We start from the raw sequence: 16,228 nt of genomic DNA on the forward strand, positions 1-16,228 counted from the left end.
AGGTAGCAAACTTAATGTGAACGATGAAGAAAAAGCCGAAACATGGATTATTGATAATAAACCAGACTTCCTTCCTGCATTTCTAGCTTTTAAAGCAAAAGATAAAACATTTTTTCCCTCATCAATTTTTCATGATTCGATATTGAAAACATATAAAAATAAACCTGGTTTATGGTGGAATTTAATGAGCAGCCGCACAGCAGCTAGGTTACCTCCAGAATTATGTTCATATTTTTCAAGTTTATTAAGTGTTCCACCAAGCTCAGCATTACTTGAAATAATTTTTCTACCTTTGGTCTAGTGTGGATAAAGTTAAGGAATCGATTGGGACATGAAGCAGCAGCAAAGTTGTTAAAAGTGCATAGGTTTCTGAATGTAAAATCAAATCAACCCAACATGGATTCTTCAGATACTTTAGCTTGTGATGATTTTTAAAATTTAACCAAATTGTTACTAACCAAAGTATAATATATATTATATGTAACTAACTGAAGTCTGAATTTAACTGAAAAATAAAAATTACCATTTTATAATTTATATATGTTATGAACTTAATTATATTTTTATTTCTTATTTTAATTTTATGAGTTTTGTCTACTATTTTATCAAGAAGACAAGGAAAGGTATTCATATTTATTTGTTTTTTAATTATGATATGTAAAAAAAAAAACCTTAACAATGCTTAAATTGTATTACGTATCTAATAATTTTAACACTTAACGAGGAGTTTCTTTTATTTTTATTTTGTTATCTGTTATATATTTTGTTTTTAAATTGAATTGTTATTTGTTATACTTAAATTATAATGTTATCTTCATAATTCATTACAAAATAATAAAACTTTACTTCAGAGAATATATTTTATAAGTTTTCAATTTTAAATCCTTTTTAAACAACTTCTTCCTATTTTCTAAAAGTTATGTTTAGAACTTAGAATAAAGGTGGGTTTTAATTTATTATCAAGTACAGTAACTTTCGGATTTCAATATCTACTATTTTTAAATTGGCAACTGAATTGGCATGAGAATGAGATGAAATTATGATCTCGCACGAGTAATAAAGTATAATAAATTATGAATTGTATGTTAATTACATTAATAACTGGAAATTAAATGGTTAATGATTTATGGTCATACTACCGCTTAAAGTGAGTAAGAATTAACCGGAAAGTGCTTATAACTACTATTGACGCGTAAAGTTAAAAGCTAACCAAATAGTTTTTTCAAAACGAATAGTCTAAAAGATGTTACACGCATTGAACATTTTTCATATCTTTCTTTCAGACACAATATGATAGTATTCAAGACAATAAATTGTGATACTATTAATATGACCTCATTATTGTGTGGTGTGAAAAAAAACGATGTCGTCCAAACAAATGATAATAAAGAAATAATAATAAAAGAATACTACCACGTTTAAATTTCGTTCCCGCATTTCTTCAACTATGGGAAATGATACTTAACAGTTTTATTTTCACCCGTGACTTCAATATTATTATGCACATTATTCACGACATTACGTCAAAGTAATACGTGTAATTTAATCCGTCGTTAATAAGCCATTTTTGTGTCGTGAAAGAATATCGATTTCCAGACAGCGAGCATAATAATAATATTATGACATATCGGCATGCCACGGTAAAAATCCTTCAACTCGTACGGAACGCGTACGTTATCGATCGGTTAAACGAATAATCGCGTTTGTTAAGTTACAATAAAAGTATAGCACCACACACGTCGGATAAACTACGAATGCGGGGGGGGGGGGCTAGGTAAATTGGGTCCACGATAATTTGGGTACTTTTTGAAAGCGGTAAGTTAAGTCCCTGGAAAAAAAAAAAGTAGTAGGTAAATTGGGCCCTAGCTAATAATCTGATTCATTTTCAACGATAAAATGCCAATATAATCTTTGGTTACGCCTAGTTAAAATATGTATATTATACGGTGCTGCAGGAGGATGAAAAAGATAAGTTTGACTGACAGAATCACTAATGAAGAAGTTTTAGGAAGGATATCTGAAAGGAAATCAATATGAAAGAGTATACAGAAAAGGCGAAATGAATTAATAGGTTATATTTTAAGACACAATTGGCTGCTATTACTAATCTTAGAAGAAATAATCGGTAGATATTTTGTGATTATGTACTAGATATTTACGAGTATATCTCAGCTGATTCTAAATTTCCCCCAAATATTTGGTCTCGATTTTATGCTACCACCGTGTGTACAACTAATAGCTATGAATAATATCATTCACGATTAAACCTTTTATTTTACATCCTAATATTTTTAACTTTGTAGACGAGTTATTAGAAATACAGTAAGAGATAAAAGTAAAATTACGAAGTACAAATCAAAAAAAGAAAATTATGCTGGATAAAAACATAAAATAAGGAGCAAATGACAAAGTACACAAATAATATAATAACCCGATTTGAGTTTGTTCAATCCATATCATTTAAGTTTTTACCAATCGCATAATTTATAATTAATTATTTCTTATATTTTATAACATGTAGGTTTTTAATTATTTTTTTTTTTTTTTTGTATATTATTAATAAAATTAATTTGTTTTTGCTGGAACCCAATTTACTTACTACCTATTTTTTCCCGGGACTCAACTTACCTACTGTCTATATTTTTGCGGAACTCAATTTACCTATAAAAGGTCATATGAGACCCAATTTACCAGCTCCCGACTGCAAGGACACGAGAAGATTTTATTATTTAGATACTTAAAAAAAAAAAAAAGTTATCCGTTATATCTTTATCATTGTTGTTTTTTCGAGCTTTGATTTAACAATTGTTCTCCGAATAACCCATCAGATGAACCTAAAGTTTCTGGTTCAAGTCTTGCCCTCTTATTGAGGTAAGGATAAGATACGTGTGCGTGCGCTGGTGCATGTACGTCACCCGTTACCGCCAGTATCGCACGAATGACCGAATAATCGGTCGATTCCGTAACTGGAATACGTCTGTGCAAAATTCGTTATGTATAACGTAGTAGTTTATTAATTTCGAAATCAAGGTTACTAAAGTAAGTCTACTCGGGCGTATAAAATATATGCGGAAAAATGCCTTAGTGGTCGTCATACGGAAATAATGTGCCTGATTTCACGGGCGACACGCGCACTTTGTGTACAGCAGTCGAAGTGGATCTGAATAAATATGCGAGAATTTTTTTTTCAAAAACCGTCTAAACACATTGACATGATCTTTCTTGTTTAAAATATAAAAAGTTAGCGTAAGAAATATATATTGAGTTGTTGAGTGTTAATTTTTTTTCGATAAGATCCATGTAACTACTAGTATAGTTGTTGTAAAAAAAAAAAATTGCAATAAAATAATTAAATATACATGTCATAATTTAAAATCAAAATTTTCGAGAGAAAAAAACTAAAAAATCGAAAATCACAAGATTTAACGGGACGGTTAAACGTTTTCCCCATCAGCACCACTTCGAACACTAGCTATAATGTAGCAGTTTAATACCTTTAATATGCACCCTACACTGTATTGCAGTAAATATCGCTATGACGAGCGATTACTACGTCAGACTGTATTGCGCGCTGATCGACGGGTAAATACTCAAACGTGGCGGTGGCGGTCTCAATAGGTTTTCGACATTATCCGAATCGCGTGCCCGACCACTACGGCCGGTATCGTCATCGTCATCATCTTGGTCGTAGCCGTGGTCGTTGTGGTCGTCCGGCTGGTCGTCCTGCTAGTCGTCGATCGCATTATCGTCGGACACACGGGATCGCGCAAGGACGGATGACGAGATGCGGACGCGCGCGCGTGTACCGCATGACACCGAGACGCGCGCGAAAATCGCACACTAGCGAACGGTGTAACGGAAAACGATTTTTGAACACTATTTTCGAACCCGACGGATGACGACGATAGGACAATACTACACGAATATATTATTTATAGTATTATTATCGTCGCGTCGTACACGGCGGATCGGGAAATCGCACAAACGGGGGTGAGCTGAGGGTCACGTCGAGAGAGGAGAACGATAACCGCACACGGCACACGGTATACGGCAACGAGTGCGGATATTAATAACGAAACGAGTGACAGTGCGCGGCCACTATGCTGATGGGTGGGAGGATAGGGGAGGCAAACGGCGGCGCGGTCGGTCGAGCAACAGTTGTGCGACTGAACGGCGTGGACGAGAGACTTTCGGCCGACGGTGGTTGCGCCGAGCGTGTACGGCGTGCGTGTGCATGTCGTGGCGGCGACGGTGGTGAGTCGGCGGTAGTCGCCCACCCGGAGGAACGCGCGCGCGCCGCCGCCGTGGTACTGTTAGCCGGCGCGACGGCCACGCTCTTCGTATTGCGTACCACGCCGTCACCGCCGTCGACGCCGCGACCCCACTACCCATTCAATGGCGTATTTTTAGGGGGAGAAGTAATTTGGAGCGTTTGGCCCCGAGGGCTTTGCTCCTTTTTTTCAATACCGTTTTCGGAAACTGATTATAAATTAAATTCCGTTATCACGACTACTCGCCCGTGCATGTATTACCACCAAATACTTATGTTACTAGTAGTGACGTATCCAGGATTCATTTAACGGGCTTCTTTTAAAATTTAATCAACTCATGGTAATTGGGAGGCTCTGCCTCCCCCCCATATTACATTAATAATACTATGTATTTATATAAATGATTAAACTAAGACAGTATATGTAAAATCTACAAGTTGTATACAACGTTTATTCAAATTATACTGTAAGTAAGTTTGCAATTTGGCGAAACCCAACCATAAAATACGGTCGATCGGGGGTGTTCTAACACCCACATCACTCCCCTAAATACGCCTCTGGTTACTACAATAGAAATAGTTTCTAACACATTTGTACCGCATAGGTACTATGTACAATCATGGATAGCAAAAAAATAAATTATTAAATCTATACTTACAATCAATAATTATTGTACCTTGATTGTGTTGTTTGAATTTCGTATCGATCAAATTATTTTATATTTTTAGAACGTCTTGACGTGAATATATCAAAATCAAATGCACACACTTTTCCTTCCTCAACCCCTGAAAAATTATCCCAATTACGTCACTGAACTCGACTTGCTACAGATAAATGCAAATACGAAAGAACACTACAGCCACTCTGAGTGTATGGCCAACGGTAGTGGAGTGACGTTTATTGGAGATAAAACTTGAAAATTGTGCGATCAAAATGATAAACAAACGGCAATCATGTAAATTTATATTAATATACTAACCATAATTAAATTATACACAACGGCATCACGCTTCAGTGAAATGTTAATAAAATGCTTATTGGAAAACCGAGAACATTAATAATAATACGTAAATAACTGGAATCAGCAGAGAATGAAGAAAACGGACAACTTGACGTATCGTTCCGAATGGCCGTCCCGGGAAAAATCATTTTTCGCGCGTAAAGAAAGACGCACGTCTTTGTTCCTTGGATGTGCGTAGCGTACGCGCGTGCGCGCACAATGCCATAATGATTTTGACCGTTAATTGCAACCCACTGTCTGGTGATGGCGGGAGAAGTTTACGGGGTCGTGCAACGACCGCTCACCAGTCGAAACGCATTCTTATGACGGGCATTATGACGATTGCGAAAAAAAAATTGATCCTTTTTTCTCCTTTAGTTGGCCCTGGTCAATTTCATCAACCGCGACTGCTGTAACAGATATTCAACTCGTGCCGTCCTTTATCGTCGCCGAATACATTTCAACCGTTTATAATAAATTGTTCATAATTCGATTGTTTCAAAACGTATAATAATTACAAAACACAACATAAAAATCAAAAACTTTTATACGGTGAAAATAACTAAACGATCTTAATATATTATTATAATGGCAACCACAATATAGTCGTCCTCAATACATTATTTAAAGCGGCTTTAGAGCTGTATTAAACCATTTTTTTTTTTATCCTCCTTCTCCGGCTTTTGTACCACAATCGAAAAAAATTCAAATATTAATTCGTACACAACCAACACTGATATAAGATTTTCAAACTTCAATGAGAAAGCAGCACCTCCCCATCATATCGAAAATAGATGAATAGTTTTAATATATTTTAAGTGTATTTGTATGTGTGTGTGATAAATCAAAATAAATCTGAGCGCGATGAAAGGATATAACATGACACATTATGAAATAGTAGTAACCTCGCGTGACCATTAAATATAATAGTTATTGCACCTATTCCGTTTGAAAGATATCTTAAATCTACATTTATTTTGAAAACTGCGTTATGATTATTATTAGTTGCTGTGTAAAATTAACAAAACTATGATATGGTTGTCAATAATTATTTTTGTTTTAGCCCCATTGTCACTAAAATCAATTCAACATCGTAAATGTACACTCGGCCAAGAAAACGGTCATATTTAAATGTAATACCTATAAATAATTGTTGATTTGTTTGTTTCTATGGTTACACGTTTTTTATTCCGTGACAATGCAATCGGTCATTTTGTCGCACCAGGGAGTGGAATCATTGTAATAGATAATGTAAATAATATGTAGTGTAATTTCTAGTGAAAATATTAAATGAAACAGACAAAATATGAAAATGATATAAATCCCGTTTTAAAAGCGAAGAAAAATGTATGCTTTGACGTAACCACGTGGTTATTAATAATTTCGATAATTAAACATGATATGAACTTTTTTTGAGTAATCTGTTACGTTCCGTTATTGAAATTTTAAAATCGACCACGGTACCTATTTCAACGCATAGTGGTTGAGGAAGTTAGCCATGTACGACGGTATAAAAAAAATAAAACTACATTACGGAAGTATTGACCCGTCGTCTAACGGGCACGTCACGAAGAGCCAGCTAATATTATGCAACAGTATTCACGTTGTTCGGTTCTATCGAATTCGCTACAACGACATGTCCCGGTATTTCATCATCGAAAATAACACAGTGACGGTGAAAAATATTGTTCGGAATTAAAAAATAATAATTTAAGAGTTAACGAGGATCCGGTGTATGGCCGCGAGGCTTTGGCCTCATATTATAATATTAACATACGCTCGGCCGCTTCACTTTCAGCTGCGTCAACCGATGAAACGAAATCCCCTAGCTCACCCTCGGTCGACACGGGTTTTTCTCCATTACCATTCATGAACACGGGTTATGATTTTATTTTTAATTTCATACATTTTATTGAAATGGATTTTGGATTAATGTACTCGTACCGTCATCGTCATCAAATTTAGTTTATCAGTAAGTCATTAAGTTCGGCTAGAAATTTATAAATTGACCTCATCACTAGCCAAAAATTGTAGTTCAGAATCAAATGATCATCGCTACTGTCATCAATATTATAAACCCAGTAAGTTTATATTTTCAGAGTTGTATCAATATTTAATCTCGATTCACGGCCGAAGCATTACGGAAAATCATTTTCACCACTCATTCATTGATTTTTACGTGAATCATCCAATCGGATTAAATCAATATAATCGTAACAACCCAAGACCTATAATATCAATTTACTTTTATACGCTGTATGCGTCATTCAAATACCTTCCATTCCCACCAATATATATATATATATATATGTCTACACGAAAAACGATTTTTAGAATGCATACGAATTGGCATTAAAATTAAATACTGCTTCCAATGGTTCAACGAATAATAATAGAATTTTTCAGTGTTTTTCAAATGCTTTCTAATAATAAAATAATCGATTAATTAAATAAATAAAATAACAAAACTTTTAAAATACATTTTGAAATTTCATATTATTGTTTAATAATGATAAAATATTATATTATAATAACATATTTTCAATTTTCCATATGCCATATGTTTTTGACAATGAAGATTTGAATTACTGTGCCATAGTAAAAGTTTTAGTCTAAAACCCACAGCATCTTAAAATAATTTGAATCACTCACTACTCGCATAACACGTTAAAAATGTATTTTGATGCAAATTATAAAAACATCGTTTTGTACAACTAACATTTATGCTTACTCTAATACACTAAATATATTAACATACAGTAATTATTATATAACGTGCAAATTATATCAAAAATAGTTATTGTAAATGTGATTAAAAACTGTAGCCAAAGACAAAAATAATAGTAAAATAACAATAAAACATAAAATACGGTTCATCCTAAATTAATCACACACGAAGCTATAAATTGAAAAATACAATAGGGTCCATTTCATACGGAGCTATAAATATTTGGACAAATTCGTTTAACTAGTGGAATAACTATTAATTTTAACGTAATTAATTCATTTTAGTATAGCATTTTAAAGATAATGAACCAGAATCGATCGTTTGATCACCGTCTACTCATCAAAGTTTTATGTATTTTTAAATTTATACCCTGATATTAAAGATGTAACAGAAATTAATACTTTAGACGCAGGCGTTAAAATGTGTCTATTGCATGTATTATATATCATTTAAAATAAAATCATACAAAAAAAAAAATCATTTATGAATAAATATAAATAAATAACTACATGTAAAAATTGTGTTAAATCAAATTGTAAAATTATAAATATTAAAAGCGGCACTCAAATTTTGACAATAGATATCATATTAAAGGAACAATAAGTTAAAATTAAGTTATTTTAAACATAATTATGCATGATTAATTAAATAAAGTTGTTACTATATTTAACTTAAATTGAGTATATTATTATAAATATTACAATACATAATAAATATAAGTATATAAGTAATACAGTTTATTTATAAAATGTATTCATATATAAATTAAAAAATACAATTAAAAACCTTTATTTGAAAATTAACATTTCATGATTATTAGTTAAGTTTACGATATTTTAATGCAGTTTATAATTATTGAAATAATTTATTTAATGACTGTGCAATATAAATAATTTAATGAAGTTGATTCAATTAAAATTGGAGCATAATAAGATTATAATAGTTGAAACCCGGTTGAATTGCCTTAAGTCTTAAATTTATACGACGCAGCTTACTGCTATTACTACATAATATTATTAGATAAAGAAAAAAGAAAAAATTGATTTTATTTTCGATAATTCAACGGGACTGTTAACAATATGTTATGCTGAGTCTCATTTTGGTATCTTGTCCGATACGAATAGGTCGATTTAAATCTTACCACACCAACTTGCAGTATCAGATCGAAGGCACTCGTATTAAATCGTCGATGTTTCATCGTCTAGGAAAGTGTTTTTTAAATAAAATTAATTACGATAAAACTAATCAGGAAAAGATGTAGAAAAGGACAAAATCAAAACACTCCCATGTTTTAATAATTTTTATATTTACCACTAATCTTAAAATTAATATAAATACTGAAGCTAAAAATGTAAACTTTTGATAGAATCTAAACTTTTTATCTAGCAAAGCATGTTTCATTTTTAATAATGAATATATTCTTACTCATATAATGAATAATAGGAATTTAAAATATTGTCTTATAATAATATCGCACCTCAAATTATTAAATTCTATAACAAGGATGACAATAACTGCAGACAATCTTACAAATAACTGTGCTGCATACATAAATTATTTTCGCATTGAATAAAATATTATTTTCATTTTTTCATTTCATTTAATCGATGTAACATAAAACTTGAGTAAAAGAAATATTTGTTGGCAACCGACTACTGCAAAAGTAAACCTATGATATTCCCGGTAAGCCCGGTCACCTCCTTTAAATTTTCACGAGCGAAGATTTTTCGCACACAAAATAGTTTTCATTCAGAAGATTTCATGGTCAAAATATTTAAGTACACACTTGAACTTTCCAGAACGGATTCGCCATATATTATACTATTATGATAAACAAGAGTATTCGTAAACAACGGCAAACATATGAACGCGTACGATAATAATGATAGATGATCGAACGAACACACGAATAATGTGTACTAAAAATAATATGATGCAGTTCTAAAACGGATATTGATCGTCTACTTTACCACTAATAATAGTAATATTACAACTACTACTACCGCTACTCCTACATACGTTTGTAACAGCGTAGTATAGTTTCCTCGGCTGACGTTACAGCGTATTTTAGTTGTTCCCCTATAATACTTCGAATCTGAAGTTCAAAAGTTTTAGCTACTGTCCTCGCCATCAAACGCAGACACGCCTAGACGTTGTACACCATCGAGAGTACACACACAAACCAAACAATCCACATGTACACATATGCACGTTTATACATAGAGGTATTTGGTGTACGATTAAGAACTACCACAAAAGCAGAATCAGGTCATCTATGTGGTGACAGATTCTACCGTTCGGTATGAAAGACATCAAAGCTACGGTAATAAACACATGAAAAACGTAATTTATTAACTGTCTACACTGTAGGTATACGTTGAAACATTCAATAGTTCAAACTTTTGTTTTGATCCACATTTTCAAATTGTGGTTAAATTATAATATTCACTGAAAAGGTCAAAGGAAAATATATAACGTCTTGAAGCACAAAAAAAGAAAAAAAATATATATTTATATATAAATATATCAAATTCTATATTTTAAAACATTATATGGAGATCCAAAAAAAACTTTCACCTTAATAATAATATATTTAAACGTGCTCATAACCAGTATTGTGCTTAGACAAAAATAAATTATCTGGATATAGATAAGATATCTAGATTTACAATTATCTAGATATATATATATAGATAAATACTGTAGAAACTGAATTTATCTAGCTATAGATAGATAAAATAATTTTTATCTAGATATTTATATAAGGCATCAACTTTTTCATTCGTTTGTAGGCGAACTCTTTTGGTCTTGGGTATTGATTGTATTATGTAACGATCCATTTCAAAATATAAAATATTTCACCAATAAAATAAAATTGAAAGTCATAGACAAAATTATGAAAAACATGAAGACGGTCTGACGATAAACACTGAACGCGTTGTGGATGAGAGTGCGCTGCGTACAATACAAGTTTTTAATAAATAATGGACGTTTCATGCCTAATATTTATTTTGTTGTAAAATAATATTATGTAGACACATCAAAGTACAAATTCATAGAATTGGGGTCCGGTAATGACAATTATTTAAAGCACATGATTACATGAACAATGGACATAATTTATATATAAATATTGAATTTAAGGTCGTCGAATGATGATGGAAAACGATCAATTTCTGTGTAGGTACAGCGTAATGCGTATTGTAATATTGCTATTTTCTTATCAACAATTATTTCTGTATTTTAGAATTTATAAACCATCTACCGCGCAGCTACAATAATAACCAGTTTAGACCTATGGTGCGTTATATCTGGTTCTAATATTCTTGTAAATGCTCTTTCGGCGTTCATAATACTAAAGAACAATAGTAATACGGGCATAAGACTTCCCCGTATAGGCCATAGTATGAAATTATAAAAAATTCACACCTCCCATGCATATTATGTAGGTAATATATGTTTATATACATAATAAATTGTCATTGTTCATAATTAATAATAAATGCTATGTAAAACTATTTTAAAACCAATTTTTGTAAGTAAATATACAAATGAAATTTCTTATTTAGTTAAGCTATTTATTTTATATTGAATGATAAAATTGTAGATTAGTTATTACTAATGATTATCTACAGATTTTCTGAATTATCTAGATGAATTTATCCAGATGGCTATGATTTTTATCTAGATGAAAATTAGATGTCAATTTTATTTTTTATCTAGATAAAATAACGATATAAAGTTTTTATCTAGATAATATATCTAGATAAATTTATCAAAAGCACAACACTGCTTATAACTAATGGGTAATAACATTTAATTTTAAATATAACTGGTTAGAAAAAGGTACTATAATTCGTTATGATATTATCTTATTAATCCGGTAGTTAAGTTATAAGTAGCATATTTTTACAATTTAAAATCAAACTAAATATCTTAAGGACAATCCTAAAGTAAAACAATGAGTGCAATAATAACCACAAGTGAGTAATTAATTTAAAAAATAGAATCCATTTTAAACATTATTTTATTAACAAAATTATCCAAGTGTAATTTTTAGAATTTTCCTAATAATATTATTATTTCATTAAATATACCTTTAATATGAGGTAATTTGCTTATAATTGTGAGGTCAAAAATACTTATGCTCAGTAAATTAAAAACCGAAGTTATTTTCATTCATCACATACCATTATTGAAATTACGCATCTTAGTTGAATATATTGTAAAAAATATCTTATAGAAATAAAGAGTAAAACAAATACGGTATACATGTCACAACTAATATAATACTTGTTTTGATATTATAATTAATATCCAAAGCCTTGAATTTCAACTCAATCGTTGTAATTTGTATTTTTCTAATGTTAAATTATTCAATGTATAAACATAATAAATATATTATTAATTTCTATATTTCAAAGTAAATTAAATAATTTAATAGGTATTTAAGAATTTCTAAGCGATCGACGGTTAAATGTTTGATTATATTTTAAGACTTAGTGTTCTGTGTTAATCAACCTTAGTAAGTTTATTAATACGTACAAATATATAAAAATTAAAGTAGGTTAATCAAAACATTAAATTTATTTTATAAAATATTTCATTGATATTAAATAAATCCTTTCCAACATGAAACATATATTGTGGTCTTAAAGCGCAAAAAGTTACTGAGTGTTATTTTATACAATTTATAGACTAAACAATTTTAATGGGTTAATTTTGACAGAATTTATATTTAAAAGATTTTTAAAAACTACTGTTTTCTTTCCGGTTTATCTTAGACTATATTTAGACAGTCGTACAGCTCAAGGGGAAACCATTCTAACTTCTAGATCCTAAATGTTACTTTAGATGTAATTTTGACATAATTAAAAAAAATAAAACACATAATTATTAGGAAATGGTGAGTTCTCACGGAAAGTATAGCAGGTAAATATTTACATATGTAAGTTTCATCATGAAAAACAAACTGCTATGTAAATTCCTACACGAACAAATGTACAGCAATGTGCAATATGTAATTGGGGATGCCGTTTCTATTTGGGCCAAACTTGGTGCCGTAAAATTCAAAGCTTAGGTTTAGCACAGGAATTAATATTTCAAATACATATATCAATTTAAAAATATCAGATACCAATATACTAATAGTCCTCAAAAAAATAAACAAAGTTATATAAACAGCAAACTATTAAAACACAACATAAAACAAATAATACAGTATGATTTTGTTAAAAGTTTGACTTTTCGTAATAAGCCACATAAAATGTAGTTTATATTATTTTCATTATCGTATTTATTACGTATAACATGTGGATGACTATACATTATTATATAAGCATGCGGACAAGATTCGATAAAAAAATTGAATAGATTTTTTCACAAAACACAAAACTAACAAATTTTAACCTCGCCAACTACGTTGTCAGTCCTAAGTCTGAATAAACTGAAAAAAAAATTTGTATTCGTTATACATTTTATTCCTGTAGGAACTTACGTAGATAAATTCAAAGGTGATTTTTGCCTGCTACACAGATTTTTTACTAAGAAAAAATTTACAATACCAATTTGCATCACAATTACTAATAGATATATAGAATTTAAGGATTTATACATATGCTTGTGCAGATACATTTTAAACGATTTATTTTTCAACTTTCAATCACTCCATGATTATTGATTTGACTTACTAATAGTTTGATATGACTAAATTATGTTTAACGGAATCTGGAAATGATCATTCATCTTCTCTATTTTCAGGTTAGTAGTTTACACAAAAGACAATGTTTACTAATTGACAACCTATGAATATAATACATCAAATTTACTATTGCCTACGATGGTACTGAAAATTGTATAGAACATAAATATAGTTTGAAATACATTGCGTGGAAAACTAAATTTAACTTAAAACACTTTAAAAAAACAATAAGATGCACTGCTATAAAAAGTTTTGACACGTTTTGCAAAGCACTTTACGAATAGCCTAGAAAAAATACAACTGATTCTCGAATACTTTGACGTCCATTAAAATTGATGAAATTAAAAATGTTAACATCAATATGGAAGACACTGTCAATGGAGGTGAATAGAAAAATTACTATGCGATATTTGTAATATAAAGTATTATGGTGGACGTTTTAAGTGTACCTTCTTAAAAAAAATAATAATCGTTGATAAGAGTTCAAACAAATATTTAAATCATCGTCGTTAATGTTGTTTTTGAATTTCAATAACAAGTTTTTTCCTTACCTCGAGTTTTAAAAACAATAATGGCATTGTATAAAAATAACGTTAAATTTTAATACTTGATACTGACCCGATCTAATATAATAAATTTTCAATTAAAATAGAGTATAAGCAATGGAGTTTTAGACCACATATTTTTTTTCTTAGAACTTTCTTTTTATTCATAGCGTATTGATTTTCTCAGTAAAACGCTGAAAGAACAATTTGACAATGTGTATTCTGGTTGAATTTAAACAAAATAATGACAGACTTTGCATACACGCAACATTAATATCGCCCACAACATGAAACCCATTTCTAATACATTAATTGAATAAATAAATAAATATACATATACAAAAAATAATTCTCACTTTTTGTCTCTCTCTTTTTGACTTTCCATTTTCCAGCTACTACACAAACACGCACGCGCTCTGTATTGGTTACAAAACCTTTCTCGACGTTCTTATTAAAAACCAACATGAACTTCCCCAGAAAATCCGTCATGGTTAAAAACTTTTTGTATACTAGGTATAACCTAACCTCGTTTTCTCAGTGAATAAAACACATTATAATTAAAATGTTGGAGAAACTATACTATATTGTGCACATAAAACCTAAATTGGATATGGACAAAATTAATTCAATACAATACATTACCTAATGACTATTTATCAAAAACGTTTTCATAAAAATATCATTGTAACCAAAGTTGCCAGTTTGTTCAAATATATTATACATTTTGCAGAAGAAAACGATTCCAACCTTAGCACATTACCCGCGCAATATAAAAATATTAAATATGTCGCTTTTTGAACTCTGACCTAGCTATATAAAATATCTTACATTTTCACAATGCATGGAGATTGCGATTTTCATTGTCATGTTTTTAAGTGTCAATATTTATTTTTTAATAATTTCATTTGAAAAAATATCAATTGCCAAAACTTTTTAAGATATAATCGACAAATCTATTCTTTATTTAATATCAAACTAATTCAATCAATAACTTTTATCCATTATTTTCCACATCAAATGTCAATTTAAGCTTATTGAATTTTATAATGTAATATACCACGTTAATCATTAGTTAAATCTTATTTTACACTTTTGAATAACACAGGAACCATGGAACATATATCTAACACTCTGCTGCTCGTAAATTATGCTTTTCGTTAGCTGTTTGCTTTAAATTTTGTTCATAAAATTAACTTAATGCTAGAATTTATCATTTATTTTAAACAAACATTAAATAAGCGCTATAAAAATAAATTTCCTTCTTCATTTACTTTAACACTATATGGTTGTCATAAAAACAACCAATTCCATAAAATTCATATGTTCTAAACACATAATACCGTTAAGTTGACGCAATGATAATATAAATAATTAGGAGTATAAAAACATTATTCGCATAATTTAGCGTAATGAGTATAACTAACGTATATTCCATACAAATGTACATAGCCTCTCTGCATATTCATTACTAACTATTTTTAGTTATAGAAAACAAATCGAACTTTTTTCATGCAATGTCGGTTAAAAACAATATTTTATGATTCGAGATATATAACTGCTCCTCTCACTATTTAATATTTAACGCATGGTTAGAATCCTATTCACATCCCCAGAGAAAATCAATTATTATGTATTTTACGCACGAGCGTGTGTTGCTTCTATTTAAATACAGCGCCATAGACTCGGACAGGTTAATACGTCAGTGGTATGTTACGCATATATTGTAATTAATATATGCATAATATAGATCTGATGTGGAAGTACTCTGGGGCAATGATTGTTTTGTACCACATCAGCCCTATTCATAGATGATGGTGATATTGCAATGTAAATCAATAACACCACGGTCTCCTCTACCTCTGTGTCCCGAGTCTGGCAATACAACTTCCGAAGAAAAAGTAAGGAAATTGCCGAGTATGATCGTGCACATAAACACACACACACACACACACACATACAAATATAAACATATATATATATATA

The 16,228-nt window shown here is 30.4% G+C and overlaps 1 protein-coding gene across 7 annotated transcripts in view; it reads right to left on the minus strand.

Moving 5' to 3' along the window:
* Nucleotides 1-16,228, minus strand: part of LOC112694082 (potassium voltage-gated channel subfamily KQT member 1-like) — a 300,584-nt gene that overhangs the window by 122,731 nt on the left and 161,625 nt on the right. The window contains exon 1 of one of the 7 annotated variants that reach the window (XM_025569437.1): nucleotides 3,495-4,274. The exons of 5 other annotated variants lie outside the window; for them this stretch is intronic. The gene's annotated coding sequence lies outside the window, so the exon portion shown is untranslated. Of the gene's footprint in view, nucleotides 1-3,494; nucleotides 4,275-16,228 lie in introns of those variants that run through there. One more of the 7 variants, XM_025569436.1, reaches the window with a different exon arrangement.

Source organism: Sipha flava, unplaced genomic scaffold (assembly GCF_003268045.1).
Source record: "Sipha flava isolate LNK unplaced genomic scaffold, YSA_version1 122_pilon_pilon, whole genome shotgun sequence".
Classification (NCBI taxonomy): domain Eukaryota; kingdom Metazoa; phylum Arthropoda; class Insecta; order Hemiptera; family Aphididae; genus Sipha; species Sipha flava.